This window comes from Larimichthys crocea, chromosome XI, assembly GCF_000972845.2.
Source record: "Larimichthys crocea isolate SSNF chromosome XI, L_crocea_2.0, whole genome shotgun sequence".
In the NCBI taxonomy this organism is placed as follows: Eukaryota; Metazoa; Chordata; class Actinopteri; family Sciaenidae; genus Larimichthys; species Larimichthys crocea.
In genome coordinates, this window is record NC_040021.1 from 4,039,765 (window position 1) to 4,057,434 (window position 17,670).

Below are 17,670 nucleotides of genomic sequence, written 5' to 3' on the forward strand. Positions count from 1 at the left end.
TACTCATTATCAGACTTTGTGCAGCTCCTCTGGAGCCACAAAAGGTTTCAATATGGAGTAATACTCCAGAGACTCGTAATCAGACTTTCTTTGAGAGATTACGCAGAACCAGCTGGTCTAAAAAGTTTCATACGGATACAATCTTTAACACTGGACTTCATTGCCTCTGGCTGATTTGCTAGATTGTGAGCAGCTTTGGGAATAACAACAACAATAATATAATAAAGTAACCTGTATTACAAAAACATCAAAGAGACCTGTTCTGGTTCACAGAAGTTCACAAATAATCCACATCCGGATGAATACATGCGCTGCTCTGACCTGCAGCACGGACAGGAACCCAGACAAAATTAGAAGCCATGTCGGAAGTGGAACCACAATACAGCATGCAAAACATACGTACTGTAATACATGGCTACTGATTGACCAGAAGGTAAACACTGCAGCTCTGATTGTATCGCCCGTTCAAAAGAATGCATCTTCCTCTATTGTTTCTAGAGTTTGACTCCGTGGGGAGAGGCGGGCAGTTGGGAAATACTTGAAACACAGACTGAAATAACCATGTAGGTATGTAGGTGGTACGTGTCTATATATTATACTATTTATGATATGTAACAATAGGGATTTCACCCTATTGAAAGGAAAATGATGACCTCACCACTTTAAAAACAAGTTCATAAATATCACAATAAAAGTGTGGTCAATTTCTAACGCTATTTATATTATGTAATGATTTTGATAATAAACATTATAATGTACTCTACATGATTTTCCTTCACACTCTCTTGACCTTAATAATTTAACATCAAAGTTTATGATAGATGAATCAAATGTATTCTCAAAGCTGGATCTCACCTTTTTGTCCATTTTGAGCCAGTAGTAACCTTTGCCGTCCATGTACGTGAAGTCCGAAGTACCAGACCTCACGCAGGCCGATGGTTTTCACCACCTGCACGGAGAAAAGGAAAGTCTTAAATACAACAGGGCTGCAACAAACAAGATTATTTTTATTATCAGCTCATCTGAAATGTAAAAACAGAGCCAAAGTGGTCTTCAAATGTTTAGTTCTGGTGACCAAAAGCCAAAGCCAAGAGTATTGAGTATTGGTAGTTGATACAGCACATTCACTTTGAGAGGCTAGAACCTGAGAAATTGAGGCATTTTCCTGCTATTTTCCGCTTAATAAATGACAATAAAGTATCTAAATCAAATCTAAAACAGCCTTAGTATCAGTGTTTACATCACGTGGACACAAAATATGAATTAAAAATAGATAACATATTTTCCATAAACATCTTCAGTAAATCTGACTGCTTTCGTACACTCTGCTCTCCAAGGAAAAAACACAGATTATGAGCTGAGGATGTGAATGAAGTCATTAATAGGAAAAGGTGGCACCTTCACAAAAACAATGAGGTCGTTTTTACAATAAACGTCAATGAGTCACTGACGGTTTGTTCCCGCAGAGCGAGGAGTGGTGAAAAGGCCTTGAAGACTTTACTGGCAAGGCCTGAAGAATCTAACCTTAGGGGACATACTCAGGTACCAGACTAATCTGGCCCTTATAGTATTACACATTCCCAGGTCTGAGTATGGACTTGGCTGAGGCTAATGATACAAACTGCAGTCGAAAAAAAAACACTCAAAAACACACAGTTTGTGTCTGAAGCATTTTAGCAATATATGAGAGGCCCCAGAAATGGACGTTAACCACCGTCACTGAGACGTTTTTTAAAAGCTATCTGTAATTTCTGTTATAAATCAATCTGCTGATAGTTTTCTCTCGATTAACCGATTACAAGTTCTAGAAAATGTCAGAAGCCGGTGCAAATATCTCCCTAATCTAGTGAGTAAAGAATATCAAGATGTTTTTTCTCATCTTGCTTTTGAAGCAACGCTCTCTCTGTCTGCTGCAATATGCCACGGCACATAAGGGCACAACGGGGAGCTGATCTCGGACAAGTGGTCCTATTGTTTGACCAGCGAGGAGGACTGATGGTGTTTAACGAGGGCGTGCTGCATGACCAGCATCCGGTCTCCGACTCCAGGAACAGACTGCGAAAGCCCGGAGCAGAGGCGGTGACGGCTGGGGCAAGAGAGAGCGGACGGGGTACGCCTGCTCCGGCTTACAACGAAAAAATCCAAACAGCAAAAACATCTAAAAGGCAGATTATGCACCCAGTTTTAATTTCAACCACACTGGAACCACTTCTTCACATCGACTGTGCAGCTGAGGCAGAAAGTGAAAACACATTGCAGATCTGGAATAATCACTTGCTCTGCAGGAGGAGCGAACCATTTCCACTGGCTTCTGAGGAAAAACCTCAGCGACCAGAGGCTCTTTATGGGCCTCTCAGAGAGGCAGAGCAATTTTTCCAACAGCATCGTGTAGGAATTGTGGTGTGTTTGTGTGCGCCGTTAACATCGGGGCAATCTCTGTGCCGGGCCCCCCTTTTTTTTTTTTGAATGCATCGCTGCCAAATTCCCCACCCAGTCACCAGGTGAAATGTCAAGTTGCCTGGGTGAAGTTTGAATCAACACGAGGGAAAGCCCTTCCCACTGATTAGCTTAAGCCGAGGTTAAAATTAAAATTCAAACTCCCTCCCTCTCGCACTGGACGACACAAAGTACAGGGCAGGCCGACCTGTGGGAGTACAAATGAGCGGTTTGATTCAGGAAGCTTTTCTGATGGATTGTACTTAGAGCAACAACAACAAGCCACTAAAGGGGGACTTGAAAACAAGAGCACTAAACCTAACCCCGCATCTCACCTGTAATGAAACTCACAAGGCCTCGGAAAACAATCGGCCCTTTCATGGGCTTTTTGCTTTGGGGTCTACGAAAACAGAGTGGGCTACAGATACCTAAATGAACCCAGTCTTTCCGGGGGGACTGAAAGCTCGGCACAACCAACGGAGCTGTCATAACAAGCTTACCGACCTTCACAACACTAGACAGATGATAACTTTAAGACATGTCTACATGAACTCCTGCTGCAAAGGGAAATAATAATACAACTCATTAGAGGAGGATTAAATCTGAATGTGGGGACACGGGTTTAGTAAACTGACATCGCAGCAGGTCGGTTTGGCAGCCTGCCGGACCTAAAGGTTTGCTACATCGCTGCAATAATCATAACTAGTAATCAATAACTATATACTAAAACACACGGAAAATATTGAGTATGACAGAAACCCAGCAGTGAGAATGAAGCTTGTAATTGTAATTTAATATCAAATCACATTTTTGCAACATTTCCCAGTCGTACCGATAATTTCCTAATGACATAATAAATCACTTTACAGAGCTGAACAAGGACATCAAAATGAACTGATGATTCATTTGAGCTCAATCTAAGTTTTGAACACTTGTTCATTGTGAGTCCATAGCTCAGGTTTTAGCTACAATGCTGCCGACTGAAACAACCACAAAAAAGGATTTAACAGCCTCCGGAGGGCAAAAACACCATGTAAACAATCCTACTATTAGTTTATAGGCGTATAACCCTCCTGACAGTATAGATATCCTTTAAGACTCTTCCAGACCTGCTCATACTCTGTGTAGATGTGTATAAAACCTAGTTTTTTAAGACGTTTATAACAGGAGGTTTGATTTCTTCTGCTCATCATTATAAAAAAGGTCATCTCAGTGAAACTTTGCATCGGTTGAAGCAGCGAAACCTTTTTCTGCTTCCTCCGCCTTTGCTGCTCGCTTTGCACACGAGAACAGTTTAGCGAGCCTGCAGCCTCGTTTCTTATGGGCGATCTGACAGCGAGTGAAATTTCTCGGCCTGGTTTTATGGGGGAGCTCTTGGTGGGAGAGAGAGAGAGAGAGAGAGAAGGATGCCGCTAGGGCTGAAACAGCATTTACGCACTGCATCCTCCGGGCTGAATAACGAGGCTGAGGCCCTCCAGTGACTGAGGAGGGAGGGAGTTGGTTCACCCAGTTGGCCCCAACAGCACCGCACAAAGACGGTGGTTTCGTGGTGGTGGCTCAAAGGAAACGTGTCCGTTACGGTCAGACCACACATAATTGTGTGGAGTATTACAAAAAACCAGTATTAAAGCTTCATATCTAAAATTAGCTCTGCTATAACACTACAGTAGAGACTAGAAGCCATCGTGAGACACGTTTGGAGCAGCGTAGCGATTTTTGCATGCGGCTTTGACATGCAAGTTGGGCGGTGTAGGTGAACAGTCGCATATTTGCTCTTGACACCTGTCAGATATTCGGACTTGGATCGAGTTCAAGGCATTGTTGAACTGTTTCAAATGTTGCAATGTTTTCAGCTGTTTAACATCAATCCAAACTAGTTCTCAGACCACGACTCAAAGCCTTCAAAGCCACGTTAATGTGGACACACACTTAACCATAGATCTACTGTTACTTTCTAATCGTGGCGCCAAGGCAGAATGAAATGAGCAGCCGTGTGCAGTCATATGGAAGTGAAACTGTACATGGGGTGTAGGGGAGTGGAGAAGTTTGCTAGCAGCAGAGTTTAAGAGCACATACAGGGACTAAGGCTATATCAACGCTGACCACAAGGGCCACACCAGGCCTCACACGCCCCTGGAAGAGCTCACGCTGTTAGTGCAGCATTTCCACAGGAGCCGTTTAACACCTGTGAGTGTCCTTCTGTGTCTTACAGCTGATTACTGCCAAGCAACCGTTTCAAACTAAATCAGGCCGCTGACAGACTTGGACACGACCACCGAAGCTAAATGTCAGCCAGGACGGCTGCTCGGGCTTTTGGATGAGGAGCGAAAAAGCTGCGTGGAGCGTTTTTTCCCATGCTCAAATTAGCCGATTGTTTCTTCGCACTGAATAGAGCACGACTGTCTCTGACCATCATGGGGAGTGAGTGAATTCTGTGGCACACCCCGCTGAGAGCCATTCTAACAAGTAGGCGGGGGAATTCGCCAGCACTTATAAATAAATAGAGAGATTCAAAGGCAAACAGGACGTCCTTAAACAAATCCGCACATAAGAGCTTAGATCCGCGCACGCTGCTTTTTTTCAAAAAAAAAAAAGTGTCACACGTCTGGCGTCGTCCACATGCCGCGCAGCTGTTACTGTTAGGTATATCTGCTCAACATGTTTGTGTTTTGGACTGAGGCGTTCGCTGACATGAAGGGTGAATCCCCTGACACATTGTTTGGCTACACTGTGCCGTGGAAAACGAGTTTACAGGAAGTGGCTAAAACAATGCCGCCACCCCCCCCCCCCACCCCGGTGCTGTCAAGAGCCGAAGAGAGCTCACGTAATGACATGTCATCCACATTTGGATTCGTAGCACCGACTCACAATAGAGTTTCACAACTAGAGGAAAAACAAAGACATTCTCAGTGACCGTTCAAGTCGAAAAACAAATACATCAACGACCCTTTAGTTATTACATACTGCATCCGTGGTAAGGACAAACATTAAGGCGCAGTGTGGTGAAGGTCGGAAACAACTGACCTAGTCGGGTCCTTTCGAGGGGATGAGAGATCGCAAAGCGCTACTCACGCCACAAATGCAAAAAACTATCTACACACTGGACCTTAATACACCAAGCTGACGTCAACAGTTCAATTACCACAAGTCAGTGTAAGTGATTTTACTGTAAATCTGACAACAAAAACAGTGTGAGTGAGAATTTCCTAAAAACATGAACACCAATTGAGTGGAACTAATATGAAATAAAACCAAGCTATAGATGTGTCTTTTGCATGCCAAAAGATCCATGCAATGTTTTGGAGGAAGATCAGCAGACCAGGTAACGTATTGGGTGAAACAGATGCTGTGCAACCTTTCCTTTGGAGAGAGTGACCTACATACGAAAAGAAGAGCAAGATATGTTCGAATAGATAGTGGAAACAGTTAATATGTTGTATAAGTTAGGTACCTAAATGTGATTGTAGTTTTTCGTTCGTTATGTCGTTTAGGACCTGACCATATACATGTCTATTTCTACACAGACTAATAAATCTTAATAACCGAAGTGTATTATAGCTAAGACAAATGTTCTAATTTTTTTTTCGTTGTTCGTAAAGTAAATAAATGCTTCTGACAACAACTAAATGATGCTAGACAATTATAATTGATAATTAAAAGTAACCTCTGCTATTCTCCTCACAGATTTTCCATTAGATACTCACAACGTTGAATAAAAGCCTTGAGCGTCGCTCATCCTGTGTTCATCACAGGAAGCCGTTCACAATAAACCCTGAAAACGCACGAGGGATGACAAGAGGCCGATAAGGCCACTCGAGCCAGAAGCCCCTCGCCTGTAACTCGCCGCGTTAGGAGATACGTATGCAGCCTGGAGTAAGAGCTTTGGGAAGAGACGATAATGGAGGGCAGATCATTTCTCCTGGCGCTGATGTCTCTCGTGACGTCATCCAGTAGTAGCGACGTACTGACGGAGTTTGTAACAGTTGAGACACTTGAAAAAAATGCCTTTCTGTTAAACACACACTGATCTGCGTTCCTTGCTGGGGAGTTAAAAAAAGTTCGATATCTGTGCATTTAATTGTAACTAGAGCCCAGCTGCTATACTTTCTTAGCATAAGACGGGAAACAGCTAGCCCGCTCGCTCTCCAAGCACAACAGCAACTGGACCAACCTCTAACTACGGTTCATGATTAACACAGTTACATCTTGTTGTTCAATCTGTACAAAAAAACCTTAAAAAAAATGATGCCTGTTGTCGTTTAATGGATGGTTTACGCGCCAGACTGTTTGCTTGGCAGGAGAGTAACTCCCCGGAGTCTACGCTCTTGTGCCCCTTAGGCACTGCTGCGCTGGCTGGAGAACAGTCCCTCCTACATAACACTGCTGCATTTTCACACTTAGTGTGTGCTGGTTTAACGAGCTGGTGTGTTCATTAGTTTTGGAGGTGCGGTGGGTAGATGTTATTTACCTTTGGAACGGAGACTGGATGGGCTCAACTTCAACTAACTCTACCAAGTAACTCATTTATAATGATCTGCTTGTATCTGTTAATGCTACTAGACCACCATGTGCCGACTGTATATTGACCCTGTTCTATATATATAGTCCATAAAGTGATACTGACAATAATCTATAGGTCAACGCGGAGATGCGAGGGGATCGAGAGTGCACCGGACACCCTATCAAACGCTGCTTGCCGGTGGTGGCGGGCTGGATGGGCAATTCCGCGCTCAGCGCCCATGGTGGTGACGCTTACATTGACCTGTTGGAAACACGCGAACAGAGTTCAAAAGTGACCCAGACAACAGAGACTCCAAATAGGTAAGGGACTGAGATGTGGTTAAAGCATGCTGACTACAGCGCACGTCGCTTTGGTGTGAGGGTGGTGTTGGTGGTGTGTTGGTAAGGCGGTGATCTGCAGAGTAAACACACTGTGGTGCTGTGTGTTTATCTCTGCTTTTCTCGAGCAGAACGGGCTGATTCACGGGAATAGTGCTGCAAAAATCTTTAGGGGCTTTGTGGTAAAAGTCCTCCAGGGATTTAAAGGAACGCACGAGTGTTAACACGTCGCACATCGCGCTAATCCCCATTCCTATTCACCGAGTCAACAGAGGTGCAAGTGGATGTTTATCTGTGAGCGGCCTAAAGAGGAGGTGTAAAATAGCAAGCTCCTTCGACTCATTCCTCCCAGTTCACAAGAAAAAAAGCATGCTTTGATTCTCAGGTTAATGATTGATCATACTGGCCTGTGAAATACAAAAAGAGGTTCGGTCTCTAACTGAAAACTCTTCGTGAGCTCTAATTTTAATGTCCACTCGAACGGGGAGTCCCCGGGAATTACCGGGATTAAGGTTGATTTAAAACCAGTGACAAGACAGTCTGAACTGGCCGACTGGACGGAAATAATGAGAACGACCGTCAAACGTCTCCCATAATGGAAGATGAAACATTTCTGTATTGTAAAAAGTTGATTTTTTGTTGTTTTTTTTTTTTTTTTTTTTTTTTTTAAGGTAATAGCTAATGGCATCTGATTTTTTCGGGCAAAAGGCCCGCAACATGCGACAAAGTAGGTTTAACAAAAGCTGCTTGTAGGTAATGCCAGACTGACACTCTCTTTTCCGTGGGTATAATGTCAATATCTTGGTATTTGCGGGGGTATTGAAACACGCAGGCCCTCAAAGTTTGACTGACGGTTAATTGCTGAGTGACAATGATACCAAAGAGGACAGTGGACGAAAGTGTGGACAGGAAGGCCAGCTAACAGAGCCCCTCCATGACACTTTCACTCTCGCAGACCATTGGTGACCTCTGCAGTGAACAAATTCAATGACCCCACGGGAAAATGGGGATGTCTGAGCCGTGGCGGTGACTATCTGGTGACTCAGATGCATTTGCCGGATTCCAGGAAGACAACTTACTAACTACAAGCCTTTAATCCTGGACAAGTAGGCCATCCAATCACGGCATTTGATGGGAGAGCCTCACCTGGCGCTGTCCAGGATATTGTAAGTGCACAGTAACAATAGTCTATGACATGGATAATTAAAGGGACCCACTTCTAGTCATGTGCGTCTGCTGCCGCTGTTCAAGTCGAGTTAGCAAGTTGACTCACTTGGACCAGTGGCGAAACAAACTTTGCTCGGAGGCACGTAGATGTTCGTAGCTCTGTCCGTGAATGCCACATGTTGCAACGATTCGTAACTTGTTAGGAGTCGAACGTACACAGGGTGACTTCACCAGCGTCAGTCACAGCCTAAAGCAGGGAGGGGGGTGGGAACACGGCAATTACTCACACAGCAAAACAAAGACCCCTTTCAGCAGCATATCCCTCGCTATCACATCTACATTCCTGGAGCCAAAAAGAACGACCACAAGACTGCCAGCAGGAGCGATCAGAAACGCACCATAGAGTATACTTTTGAACTTCCCTGTTTAAAGCGACTGTAAGATCGGTAGGAGCAGCTCCCAACGATTCTCTAAAGTCACAGTGCGTTATTTACAGCGAGTTAGAGAGGGACACCTAAAAACACACCCTTACCATCAGAGAATGGAATAATGTGTAATGTGTGGGCAGACGAGCAAACTGAAACAAAACTGACCTGGAGATATCTGATCTCAAGTAGGTCCTAGCGACGGTAATTCACAATAACGGGAGGCCATCAGAGCGGTAAAGAAACATGAAACAGTTGCAAAAAATAACCGTGCAAAGACCAGAGTTCACAATGAGCAACTCAGTCAGAGGAAAAGTTACAGGCCGTTTCATATAACCATATAAGCCCCGACTTCTTCGACTCACTCGTGCAGGAGCTTGCTGTTAGACGCAGTAGCACATGCCGAACTTTGGCAGTCTCGTGGAAGGTACACGACTTTTGGTGAACCAGAAACAACAACAAGTAACATGAGCTCTGTGGTAACGTAGGCGACACAGTAGAAAAACCTGTGTACGAAGAACTGAGTACAACCACGGGTCAGTAACAACATGTGTGCAGGATTTTTTTTTGTGCGCTTTTCCCAATGGTAAAAGATAAAAAACAGTCAAAATACTTTCTGTTACCTGCCAACAATGAGCCGGCGACAACGGTCGCCATGCTCCGCTCATGGTAGGGAATTGTTGGTACTCGTAAGGGTAGACCATGGGAAGTGTCCTATGAGATAAACTTTTGTTGCGATTGGCCTATATATAAAAATAGAAACTGACTGAATGTAAGAGTGTAATCAAAGAGAGAAAGTGGTAGCATGTTGACGTCGTTTTGCCGAAACTTCAAGGTACCAACTATAAATGAACAAATACGAGAATATGGCAAGAAATCAAACAGTTAAAGATCGCGCCTCTAATAACCTCTATAATGCCAAAAGCTGCCGACCGAGATGATGCCACAGAACGCTACGCAGAAAACATTAAAGGAAAAGGTTGCTATTCGAGAATTAATCAATCATCCACATTACTACTCAGTGATTCAACATTTCCTTCCTCATTCCAAATCCCTAAAGTGTGAGAAACCGCCCTGTTCCCGTCCCTATAAAAGAACTATACCACGTCAGAGTTTATAACGTGCAGGGTCAAAAGCTGGGTCCGGTCGGTTAATAAATGTGCTGCCGCATCGCCTCCTAGTAAACTGGAATAGGCCGGCACACATTCTTCAGTGAGGTCCATTCAATGATTAACCCCTCGCATAAGTCTGCGACTACTTTACAGAGTCTTTCGCAATGGTGTCACCCATGGGACTGGCAGGTGAAATGGGACGAGGGTTATACAGCCAAAGGTTCATATGACTGCACTGTTGAGTCCAGCCAGTAAACAGCTGTGGATTGGAGAGGACAGAAGTATTACTGAAGTGATCCTAGTGGTGTTTTCTACAGGTTTGCCAACTGACAATGAGAGGTAAAAGTTGCCGTAACATTTTTGATTAGTGAATCGTCTCCCTCGAGGATTGAGTAATTAATTAATTTAAAAAGGAACAAACACTAAAATAGGAAGGGACAAAAAAGGAAACACACATCATGTTGGTAGGGGCCAACGCATATGTTACGGTGGTGGCCGGGGACCGAAGGAACAGGATTCTGGGAGAGCCACTATTTTTACTCTGCAATGTGTCCCAGTCAGATACGGGAAACATAGTAACACAACAGCATACGGTAGCCTGCGCTGCGTCCCTGAAATCTGTCCGACGTCCTGCTTTCTCGGCCCTCTGTCTGAATTGGATGTATGGAATGTGGATGATTCGTCAAGCACTGAAATATTCACGCCGCCGGAGGTCCCTGTGCCAGTTAGTAGCGAAGTTTAATAAATGTGTAGCCTCTTCGTCTCTTGCTTTCCAGGAAAGACAGCGAGGTTATAAGCAATGAATGAAAACTTGTCGATAGTGTGAAAAAGCTTGGTACGACAGCTGCAAACTCACGACGAAATAATTAGTTTTAATATCCAGAGAATTTAAATCATGAACAATATCTCACAAGAGTCATTCCGACTCACATCAACTGCTTTTGAACTGACATATAACGATTTTTGATGAATCTAATGATTGTTTTTCATGATTTTTAAGAAGTTATGATTATGTTCTGTTTCCGTTGGCTGAAATGTTTTAGATGGTCGAATACAGACAAACGGAGGGAGATACTGCGTAGTTTCTGGACAAAAGCCTGAATTTATATATAAATATAAGATATATATATATTATATATATATAGATAATACGAGATATATATATATATATATATATCTATATATAATATCGTATAACTAGCTCTAGCCAACCTGAAAGCTTGTTCATGCTTTAACGTGACACTATAGTAAATTGTAGGTAATTAAACTGAACTCAACGGTTCTTATAGTACATCGATTAGTCCCCAATCGGGACACATAAATCACAACGATCTGATAACCCGATTCGCTTTTAGCTTTGTCATATAGACAAAATTTTATCATGTTGGGGTTTTGGACGTGTGATGAAACAACTCCATAATAACTCCAGAAAACATCAGCAGCATTATTCAAATTCACACATTTTATGACAACATGTTTTGGGTGCCACTGTCTAGCTCCTACCACTTCTCTATATTTTGGCTCGAGCCAGTCAAACGAGTAATCGTTTCACACTTTCACAAGATGAACTCTTCATTTATGTATTCAACATGCGAAAGTGTAACTCCAGCATTTGGCTGGATTCATTGTTTGAGATCGAAGCGTCCGGAGGAATTATCAAAATAGCTGCTTCTTAAACAGCATTGTGTCCCTATGGAGATTTGCGGGCGATGTGTGCAAAAGACTGGGAGAACGTCCATGGAGAGGCCGCGTATTAAAACTGTCAGGAGCAAATGAAAACTTCTTCTCGTTGATATCATGGAAAGAAAACAGTCTGACTTATAGTCCAAAAAAAGGAGGTTTGTGGCGACTGACTCGGATCCGGCTGGGACGGGCTGCTGCTATCAGACAGTAATGATGTATTCCCGGAGACGCGCATGACAACCATGAGGCCTCTAAACAAACCAACAAAACACTCTTAAGTTGACACTAGACTGGATTTTATCACTGTCATCACAAATGTGTCATCACTGTGTCCGGATCTGAGCAGCAGTTTTTATTCTGAAAGGTTTCACACTGTATGTCCGTGTTGCACTTCGGACTTTTAAAACAGAGAAGAAGGCCAGAGAAAAGTTTTGTTTTTCACCATCTGACACATTACAGTTAAATTTGTCATGGAACTGGAAACCCTACACACACACACACACAGGCTTTACACTAGAAGTTCCCATTTATCAGCGAGCAGAGGAGGAAACATTTCCATGTGCGAACAAAAAGTATGTACAGTAATACTGGGGTGGGGCGAAAGCAGTCCGAACTATTGAAGCAACAACTGTTCAAATAGCTTCTCCATAATAAAAATTCCTTTTTTTTTATTTATTAAACCAGTTGTTTTTGCTGTTTAGGACGAGGCTGTCGAGTCATTTTAAAGAAGCACATTAAGTCTAGGGGGGGGGAGTGAGCTCCAAATGTCAGCCTGAAAAATACTAAAAGAGAGAGACCCTGTAGTCATGACAAACGCCCGAGAGATAAACATGTCCCCACACCTGTTTTGTTTTATGCCGTTGCGCGAGTGGGGGATGATTTTCTAAGATACAGATCCTGTGACTAACCTCCGACCATGAAACAGTGCAGTGTTTCCTGTTCATATGGATGTGATGAGGAGGAGATGCTCGCTAAACAGATGGGACACCCCAAGGAATATGGAGGAAGCAATTTATAACACAAGAGCCTTATAGAACACACAGGTAATACAGTGAAAGCGTTATACATATTTATTAGGCAGGAATACAGGGTCCCACATCGTTTGCATAACAAATTCAGGCACCTTTCCAGCACCTTCCAAAGCACCAGTGTTTTCCAGTGTTCCATCAACTTTAAATAGGTGCCTACTAGTTTGGGTGTTGCCATGAGGGTCCGTGGGAAGCGCACGTGCCACGGTATGGGGCTAATAATATGGATCTAATTAGCAGATTTCATATGGTGTAGATTGAGGTTTTTGATTTTACTCCGTGTAATTGGCTGTAGTTGTCAGCGTGTGAGCGGTGGTAGTGTGTAACGACGCATAGCGCAATAACTCTGACAAATAGCATCAACAAAAAATTCAAGCATTTTCACAACCTTTAAAACACTGAATTGAAGTCAACAGTTTCAAGAATTCAACACCCGTGGAACCCGGTAATAAGGGAGAATAAGAGTAACTGCTCCTAAAGCATCAGCATGAGTGAATTTAATTTGTTTCTCATACTCCAGAACACATTCCCACCTCTATGAATCCACTCAAACTTCATATAAAAAGCACAAATCAGGAGTTTAACACTGATTGAACAGTTACCAAATAAAAGCACTGCCGAATTGTGGTGTAGGAAAATAAACTAGTTTAGTGTTTTATCGTTAGTGATACAACAAAAGTGTTTAAGTGTAAATAAATTAAAAATAAAAAAAAGGGTTACGCACGCTTTCTGCATTTTTCCTGTCGGTTTTTCCCTGCCGTGCGCCGAGGAGCAGCCGTTAGATTCAAACAAACAAACCGTTAAAAAAAATCACACAGATACGTGCGGTCCGTGGTACGTCGGCAAACTGTGGTCTTCCTGGAAGGAGAGAAAGAGGAGAGAACAGTGTTTCGCAACACTTCGTCCGTTACTTAAAGCCGAGTGAGGGAGTGAGAGAGAGTGGAGAGAGAGGAGAGAGAGAGAGAGCAGCCTGAAGAGGGGACCGTCCATCGGGAGATCACCCCGCCGCAGAGCAGCATAACGGGTCTGGCAGAAGCCCACGGCGCCTGAGCTTCAAAAATAAGAGCACGCCTGCTGCTCTATAACCACAGCATAAACCGATTTAATAACCATAATGAAGGACTGAATGTTATTTTTTTACATGAATACATTTATGTAACACAAAACAACCAATTAATCAGTTATCCTATTTTTCTTTTCAGTAGTCATTATTATGCCACAGTGGGACCAGCTTTAATGTAAGTAAGTAGTGATATATCAAAACAAGAATGGATAATCCTACATTAATTAGAAGCCAAACCGGGAAAGGTTTGGCTTTAAGCTGATTTTAAATTATTTTAATTTGGATCAACATTTAGTCGATTTAGCATGATGCTTAACATCATGACGAGACTTACAAAAAGAGGGAAACAATCAAGGGTCGAGTGCGTTTTTTGGGGGGGTTAGCAATTTATAAAAGAGAATGCATTTAGTCTGATAAACACACTAACTGTAGTAAAAACACGCAGAAACAGAGCCAGGCCATTAAAACACACTGGGCAACATGGCTTTGACTCAAGTCTGCCAAGGCTTGGTTAATCGCTGGTAAGACATTTGGACTCAGTCATGCGAAATCACATATTTCCCCAGGTATAGACTTTTATTAGTATAAAATGAGAAACCCCGTTAGTCTATTAAAACATCTAACTGTAGGAAAAAAGTAGGCCCATGATGACAGTATCATGTAAATCTTGTTTGGTCTGACCAAAAACCGAAACTCAGGGCCATCCATCCATTTGTCTAACACTTACTATATCGGGGTCGCGAGGTCGCTGAAGTCATGCTTATTTTACCAAAAATATTGAACTGAAAGCAAAAAGTCACACAAAAAGATGGTAGTTTATTTTTAGTTTTACAAAATAAATAATTAAAAATCGACAATCAACAAAAAAATAATGTGGGTAACAAGTATAAAATTCAATTTAAAGGACGCTGCTGTAGCGGTACTGATTAAACGTTACCGATGCAATATCATTATTGATCAGCTCTCTTAAAACAGCAGTCCATTCCAGATAAATGGTTTTAGTCTGAAAAGAAAATATCAAACCGAGGTCGACATTTCATGTACCTTGAACACGTTGGAATCACCGGCAGCAGGCAGGTTAAATCCGGTCCTCAACAGGCTCACCCACGCCAAACTCCGCACACTGCTCTGTTTTAACCTTTGATTTATGTTGCCAACAAACCCACCTTGAATCCAATTAACCACGGAACAACAGGACTGCTGCTCGTCGCCTCATTAAAGTCTCCTTTAAGAGGCAAACAACCATATCACATCACACCAAAGAGAAGCATGAAGAGGTCAGAGCCACTAACACGACGTGTGCAACACGTCGATTATTGCAGTTTGAGAAAAGGTGACAAATGTTGGATTTTCCACGTCTGGGCTGGGGATGAGACGTGTACACACCCACAAGCACGGGGAAACAGCCGACCCCGGCAAAACGAGAAAATCCACCTTTGTTATCGGCACAGGGGAGGACGATTATTTCATAATAAAAAGGCAGATCATGGTACATCTGTTGGTGAAAGATTCAAACTATTTAAACCATGGGACGCGGCGCTGCAGAACGCATCGTCATTATATCCCTCCGCAGACACTGTTGGATTTTGCCTCCTTTTGCTGCGCAAAGTGCGCCTGGGGTGTGGGAGGAAAGGAAAAAAATGACAAAAAGTTGTTTTTATCTCCTCGCTCTCATGAAGCTCTCTGATCTGCAGGAAAAGTTAGAGTTTATGCCAGGGGGTCGTACCGACATTTAAAGGGTGCGATGATGATAAGAGCGCACAGCCGCAGATCTAACCCTCCCGCTGCTCACCCGAGCCGCGAATTGCGCTCATCATCCCCGTCTTTGCGTGTGTAGAGCTCGATCCTGTTCCTTGGCTGTCACCGTAGGATGTAAGAGATCGCTGCTTTACACAACAACACGGGAGCCTGTCCTGAGGGGCTCCCCGCGTAAAAAAAAAATCAGAGGAGGCGTTGGGTTATTTGCAAGGGCAGTTTAATGCAGGTGGTAATTCCCCCCCCTACAAGAGCTGAATGTAGAACCACGAATGCAAAGTGGGGGACGTGTTGAGATATGCACCAGATATGAAAACCACTTTGACTTCAAGTTCAAACCCAACACCTCAACAATATGGGATCCCATATATAGAATTATTATTATTATTAACTATATAACACATCAATCTCCATAACGCACTGACGCTGATGTATGGTCACTTAGATTATCCAAATCAGTATACAACTGAAAATACACAATTAGCTAGGTGGTTAATAGTTAATGTCGTTAATATTCGTTGTTTATTTTTAAGTTTCACGACAGGTTTAGTGTTTTTAATGACACTTTTAATGACTAAGTGATAGAATATGCATGGCACACACACACACACAGCGACACACACACACACACACACACACACACATATAGATATAGATAGATATTATATATATATAATTATATATATAGGTATATATATTATTGATTAAGTTATTATTATTATTATTACTATATAAACATCATCTTCATATTTTACGCATCATCGCGATTCTGTCTTAGATTTACCCAAACCAAAAACTTAGGTAATCAACTAAAATACATCAGATTAGCTATTTTTTTAATTTCATATTCGGTGTTTAGTTTTGGCAGGTAATCTACGGTTTTTTATTGTGTTACTGACACTTTTAAATGAGCTAAGTTATAGACTATTGCATCAAGGCACACACACACACACTGCATAATAGTCCATATCACCAACAGAGCACTTTTGTCATTTGTTAATGAAGTAATTTTATTTGTGTATGACTCTAGAATATAAATGATAATATAATATCTGATCTCACTGATGTTGGATGAAGATTTAAACCTCATCATCTCCAGGTAGTCGTGTGTCACCGTCCTGCCTTTTCGTGCCTCCTCCTCCGCCCCGGGCACAAAGTTTGTTCCCTTCACGCGGACTTCACGGGGGAAGTGGCGGCGTCATCCGCCCCTCACCGAACCAGTAGAGCTCAGTCAAAGTGAGATCAGAGAGGGAGGCGTCATAGGGTGAGCCGACCAATGGACGACGGGGATTAAACTAGAGCCGATTATCGGAGTTGGAGTCGCCATTTGAACCAGAACACGAAGCCAAACGGGGATGTCACTCGAGTCGGCGTCGGTTAAGACTAAAAACTACAAAAGAAAGACTTTACCAGACCTCTGTAGCCCTCTACTCATCTCTGTAACACAATCACATCTCTGACAGAACTGTGTGGAGCACTCTTTAAACTACACACCTGACTACAGGCTCTTACACTTAAAGGTCCAGTGTTGCAGGATTTAGTGGCACCGAGTAGTGAAGTTGCAGATTTCAACCAAATAAATACTCTCCCATGCCTCACTCTCTCCTTCCAAGCATGTAGGAAAAACTGAAGAAGATATTCAGTTCCTCCTAAATATCACACACTGGATATAATAGTGCAGCATTAACCATGCGCTGTAAAAAAAATATGTTGAATAGATTAAGTTTCTATTGAACTGAATACCTTCCTGACTGAAACAAATGTCGGAAACCAATATACTCCATCAAGAGAAAGTTGCCTCTTTGCACTTTATGATCATAAACACAGGTCACCGTGAAAGAGAGAGAGAGAGAGCGGGGTTGTGCTCGCCTCGGTCAGCAGCAGTAAACTGTAACACGGTGTGCTGACAGTGCGCTGCAGCTCATCAGCACAATGCCTCGCTCAAACTGGAATATTCCCGGCGCCATTCTCTCCATCAAGACTGCTTGGTTCCTGTTTTGAAATTAGAGGAAGAGCCACATTGTGTAAACACGTGCTGTAGTTCAGAGTTACAGTTCACCAAGTGAGAGCGAGCTTAGGTGTGCCCATGAAACTCCAAAGGCTGTTTCCGATGTATTTATGCATGTTGCTGATGTTTACAGTAAAAAATAATTTAACTTAAC

The 17,670-nt window shown here is 42.8% G+C and overlaps 1 protein-coding gene across 2 annotated transcripts in view; it reads left to right on the plus strand.

Annotated features, from left to right (window-relative positions):
* Positions 1 to 17,670, plus strand: part of ezrb (ezrin b) — a 59,799-nt gene that overhangs the window by 28,220 nt on the left and 13,909 nt on the right. The window lies entirely within an intron of this gene.